Source organism: Lactuca virosa, chromosome 2 (genome assembly GCF_052849685.1).
Source record: "Lactuca virosa cultivar CGN04683 chromosome 2, Lactuca_virosa_CGN04683_v6, whole genome shotgun sequence".
Lineage (NCBI taxonomy): Eukaryota > Viridiplantae > Streptophyta > Magnoliopsida > Asterales > Asteraceae > Lactuca > Lactuca virosa.
In genome coordinates, this window is record NC_136427.1 from 1,932,409 (window position 1) to 1,938,514 (window position 6,106).

General features: G+C 37.8%; 1 non-coding gene across 1 annotated transcript; it reads left to right on the forward strand.

Annotated features, from left to right (window-relative positions):
* The first annotated feature begins 3,553 nt into the window (after positions 1 to 3,553).
* LOC145162066 (small nucleolar RNA R71) lies at positions 3,554 to 3,660 on the forward strand. The gene has a single exon (XR_013738923.1). It is a non-coding gene; the product is annotated as a small nucleolar RNA R71 (small nucleolar RNA).
* The last annotated feature ends 2,446 nt before the right edge of the window (positions 3,661 to 6,106 follow it).

The following is a 6,106-nucleotide window of genomic DNA, read 5'->3' on the forward strand; positions in this document are numbered from 1 at the left end:
TTCACAAGAAACGGGGCCAACTCCTCCTCATATCGGATTCTCCCCAGCCATTCCCAATCTATTGCATTTGATATATAAATTTCTTTCTTTTTAAGTTCAACCAACTTCTTCTTCCATCGTTTCATCGTGGATTCCAAATCAATTCTTGGAAAGTTTAACTAAGGATGATCCCCTCGGTTACCCCTAGAGCTCTGTCCATCTCTTGAAAACATTTTCTGCAAAATGACACAATCCATACGCACATAGAAAACACAGAACATTAAATCCAAAAATGAGGACTGCCTTCAGGGACCGACTCGGCGAGTCCACGAACAGACTCGACGAGTCATATGAATTGCTCGAGTCGCATGTCTGATTTCTACCAACTCATCCAACAAAACTTAAAATTGTTTCTAGGGGTTTGTATAGGAATGTATATTAAGCATTGATTCACAATAAATTACACCTATAACATTCTATTTTGACAAAATTTTGAAACCCTAGAAACCTAATCAAGTCAAAACCGAGTTTGCAACAAATGGGACCATTATTCTATAAAAATTAGAGATTTAACAAGATTATAAACAACAAATATTACCTTTTGGGGAGAAAGTAGAAGAAATCAAAGAAAAATGAAGATGGTTGCTTGAGAGAATCTTGGCACGTCGAGTGGGTGTCGGCTGGTGTGAATGAATATGTTTTCTCAATTAGGGTAAAAATTCTAATTTTACAAAAACTTAAATTTTTTTCAGCAAATTAAATCGACTCGTCAAGTCAGTATACAGACTCGCCAAGTCAGGTCGCGATTAAAACTTCCCTGATTCGTGTGGACTCGTCGAGTCATAAAATAAATCATTATTTCTAAAAAAAATATTTACCATACCCCACACTCAGACCTTGCTTGTTCTCAAGCAATCATTTATAGATGTATATGAAGAATTGAGTATAAAAATCCTAAGAAAACCACACAAAACAAAAACAAAAAATAAAAGCGAAAAAGGAAAGAAAAGCAAACTCTATCGACGGGTTGCCTCCCGTTTAGCGCTTCTTTTTGAGGAGTCTTTAGTTGGACTCCATCCTGCTTTACATTGTTGTCGCCTCCTCCATTAGGATCTCCTTTTTCAGTTTATGCACTTTATATTTTGTCTTGTAAAGATGGATTCTTCTCTTATATGCCCTCTTCAATTCTTCCATTCTCTTTCTTGCAGCAATTTCTTCAGCTTTACGCTTTATCCCTTTATCATGCTTCTTCTTTTTCACTTCTTCCTTTTCACGCCCCATCGTTTCCCTTCATTCTTTATCTTCCTCGATTGCCTTTTCGGTCATTAACTCATCATTACTTGAAGGCACAAATTTTTCCTCACTTTCATCACATATTAGAGAATCCAATGTTTTGAAAGTGAAAACTTCAAACGTAGTAGAGACAAGGGCACGAGGTTTGGTTCTTTTGCTTTTGATTGACATCGCTATATGTGATTCAATGAAAGAGTTATGGTTATCATTATTCCAAGTTTTAGTATCCCCTTTATCTTCTAAACTTTCTTTATCCTCTTCTTGAGCAGCCTCATCATTTAGCACAATTGTTTCAAGACAAGCCATATGTGTATTCTCAAAGTTGACGAAATCTTTAACAGCTTTGCTTTCCTCAAGAAGATTCTCCATGTAATCAGGCAAAAAGTGCACATTTAGTTCATAAATGGTAGTAATGGTTTGCAGACTAAAATTTTCAACAAATCGGGATTTTTCGTATGTACTCGTCGAGTCAGGAGGTACGACTCGGCGAGTCAGTGAGCTTCCAATACTTTTAAGGCTTTCTTGATAATCAACTTCCTCGATAAACCTCTCTATCTCCTCCAGATCCCCTTTGGCATCAGAATTTTCTTCCAAAGATAATAAGAATTGACTTGGATTGATTTCATCCAAACACGCAAGCTCTTTTTCTAACAATTCATCATCCAAATCTATTGATGAAACTTTATCTTCTCTTGATTCTATGTGCATATCCATTTCCACAGCTTTAAAAATCACCGAATCGTCTCCCACCGTTAACGTTAGTGTAGATTCACGCATATCTACCAAGGCACAAGAAGTATTCAAGAACGGTCACCCAAGAATGATTGGTACTTTAAGGTCCTCCTCCATGTCTAATATTATGAAGTCACAGGAAATACTAGTTTATCAACTTTGATAAGAAGATCTTCACTTTGATAAGAAGATCTTCACATACTAGTTTTTCATATGAATAGGCTTTGGGACCGGAAGGTTTAACTTTTGGAAGAAGGAATATGGCATAATATTAATACTTGCCCGTGAATCAGTTAATGCTCGTGTGGTAATTATGTTCCCAAATTGACAAGGTACGGTGATGCTTCCCCAATCGCCCCTCTTTTCTGGCAATTCATTCAACACTATTTCAACAACTTCTTCCATATTTCTTCTAGTTGTAAAGAGGTTTTTAAGCAAACTGTCATATTTCGGTGTTTGAACTATCGTTTCAACAAACGGAATATTCACTTGAAGTGCCATTATGTGCTCCATAAACCTCCTATATTCTTGAATCTGCTCATTAGGTATGGCTCGGCTTGGAAATGGAAAAGGGGCGCGGTAAGGTTTCAAAAGAAAGTTGCTTGTGTCATAAGGTCTTAGACTCGTCGAGTCCTTGTTGGCGACTCGGCGAGTCGAGTCGGGTTTACTCAATTCCTTGATATTTACCTCTTCTGTTTGCACCTTGTTGGGATTCTTCTGGACAGGGGTCAGAGGAGTGAAAATTGTTTCAGAATCTGTTGTTATTGCCTTCACATGCGCCATTTTGGGATTCTGTTCGGTATTGCTAGGAAGTTCACCGGTTGCTCTTTGGTTGATTTGTTATGCAAGCTGGCCTAGCTGTTTTTCAATGTTATGAATAGATGCTTGCTGATTCCTGAGCATATTTTGTTGATCCATCATCATAGATTGGTTCTCTCTAAGAATATTTCGTTGTTCCTTCATTTCAGCGTTGGTATCATTCTGCCTTTTCTCGGACGCGGCTACAAATATTGTGAACATATCCTCCAAATCAGATTTCTTCTCCAGCACCGGTTCCTTTTTTTGATAAAAGCCCCTTTCTTTTTACTTATACTTCTCCTCCTTTGCCTTTTTGTACTCATCATAAGGTAGCCATTCTTTCTTGGGTTTCCGCCAATTGTCATCATACCTATCACCACTTGAATAGCACACTTGCACCTTCCGGTTCCCGTTCTCGTCAACATCACAATCTTTAGTGAAGTGAGGTCCTCTACAGTTTTCACAACCCACCCTAATGGCATGGATGGATTGGTCCCTCTTAGTCATTCTTCGATCCAAATTCTCTAACTTAGCCATCATTGCTGCCATGATATCATTAACTGAGTTCACCACCCATCGACTTAATTCATTCCTTGGGTTATGATATTCTCTAGAGTGTTTAGAGAATTCTTCAATTAGCTCTTTTATTACCGGGGGTGCTTTCTTTGTGGGAGGTCCTTGTGAATCAAGGAGTTGCCTAGTTGTTACATTTACTCCGTCATAGAAAATGGAGACTTCTTGTTGACTATTCAAATCATGATGTGGGCAGTTCCTTAGTAAGCCCTTGTATCTCTCCCATGCCTGATAAAGTGACCCTCCAGCTTGTTGCTCAAAATTGGCTATGACTTTCTTCAACTTGGCTATTTTTGAGGGAGGTCAAAATTGGTCTATAAATTCAGTTTTCATTTTGGCCCAAGTAGAGATGGATCCGGGAGGAAGTCATTTCAGCCAATCTTTCGCGGCTCCCTTGAATGTGACCGGTAGCATACGAAGCAAGACAGTGTCACGATCCACATTAGGGACATTGAAGTAGCCGGCAATGTCATTGACCTCGTCAAGATGCTTGTATGTGTCTTCATGATCCTTCCCGTACAATGCGTCTTCAAAGGTTGCAGTTGCAGGAATTGCGGGTTGCACGAGTCTCGGGTCAGTGTCGTCACACATCCTTTTCTTCCATTCATCCATTGGAACTTCATCGATGTTCGCTATGGTGTTATCTAGTTCGCCCTCTATGTCGCTTCCTTCTTCATATTATCTTTCTTCTTTTTCGGATTTGTACTCGGTATCCTCCTTCTTCGGGTCTTTGTCCGCCACTGAAGAGATGTTGGATTATCCTACTTTCTTTCCCTTTTTCTTACTAAAAACATATTTGAGATTCTTCAACGGTGAATTCTTCGATGTTGCGGTTTCTCCTACAGTTTTGCCTTTGTTTTTCTTCAAAGTTGCTTCCAGGTCTTCAAGTGGTGGAATAAAACGTGTACCTCCTCCTCTGGTCATAAACGAACTGCAAGCAAAACAGAAAACACGCATAAAAAGAAGAAAACTAAACTAAAAACGAAACTGAAATTTAGCTGTGGACTCGCCGAGTAGCTTCCATTGCGCTCGGCAACTACAAGGCTAGAACAGAAATAAAATAAAATAAAAATTCTAAAAATAGAAAACTCAAAACTTAACCTAATAACTAAATTACTAATGTAGTAATTTTGTGCAAGATAGATCTCACACAAAGGATCGATAATACTAGATATTAGATTTAATTTTTGAACCGTTCCCCGGCAACGGCGCCAAAAACTTCATGTGTGTGAAACTAACTAGTTTTATCCTACTTTTCAATTATGAATTTGACACACAACGGAAATGGACCTGTCTATTGGTGGTATAAATTAGCAAGTAGGGTATCGAACTCAGGGAACGGAAATTAATCTAACTACTAGAATTATCTAAAACAAATAGTAAAATAGAAGGGTTTTTCTAGTTTTGCAAGACTAGAAACCTAACTAAAACTTAACTAACACTTAAGTAAGCAACTAACAGCTAAGCAATAAAAAATTAACAAATTCAACATTAAAAGAGACTTCTGTTTAGGTTTGAATCATTTGATCCTATGGTTGGTTTTATGGTAAATGTGTCGGATTAACTTTTCATTGGCTACCGATTAAGGTGATTAGGTTCACGTTCGCTATTACTAATCCTTAGAAAACAGATTAAGTCAAGCAATGGTCAGTTGTCTAAATTAATGATTTCCCTAGTTTATTAATTCGGGTTAAGTAAGACTTGTAGTAGTTAGTTAAATTGATAATTCACTTTACCTCTTGTTGTTGGTTTATCACACAAGCTAACACATTAATTTACCTATTTTCTATTTAATCCTAGTTTATTCGATATTCCTAGGCACATAACAATGTTGTCACATAAATCACATGGGGTAAGCAATTAAGAGATGTTCATAAGGTTCTTTAACAAGCTTAACAAAACAATATCATCAAACTAAATTAATCCTAACCATAAAATCAATCCATATTCACAAAATCATCTACCCTAAACAGAAGATAAGCTTTTTAGTTCATAATTGTAGTAAAAACAAACTCAAAAACGAATTCAATTAGTTCAAACATGATTCAATAAAAAGATTAACTAGGAATGAACTAGAATTTGCCTTAATCCTCCTCCCAGAGCTTCCACCGTGTTCTCAATCGCAACTTAGCCTCCTAGGGTTCTCATGAAGTGTTTTGTCTCGGTCTTAAAGTCCCTATTTATAGTTTTCTGGAAATATAGTTGACTCGTCGAGTTAAGGTACCGAATCGCCGAGTCCCTCATTAAAAATCCGTATACGGCAAGGAATTTATAGCTTCGCAAACCCTCGATCCGACTCGCCGAGTCAGACGTTGATACGTCGAGTTCTTCTTGTTTTCGACATTTTTCTTCTTTATTTCAACTCCCGAACTTCCGATTGCATCTCCTGCTTCCTTTCGCTCCCGAGCACATCTTTTGGACTCTAAAATATAATTTAAACACAATTAAGTACCTTTTGTCCATAAATTGCAAATAATTAGCCAATAAATAATAAAAATCTATACTAAATATATAGCTAACTATTCACATATCACCTGACCTTCTGGTCTGTAGGGCATGAACATCTGAAGAATCTTCCCTCCACATCAGATGGTCACCTCATGGCTATAATCAGGTCGTAAACCCTATCAAAAGTCGGGGCTTCGCATCATCGAAGTCCCAATACTGGAAAGCCTGACTGGCTCCTCCCCTTGTCGTTGTTACAACTGCTATAGTTGCCACGTCAACTGTC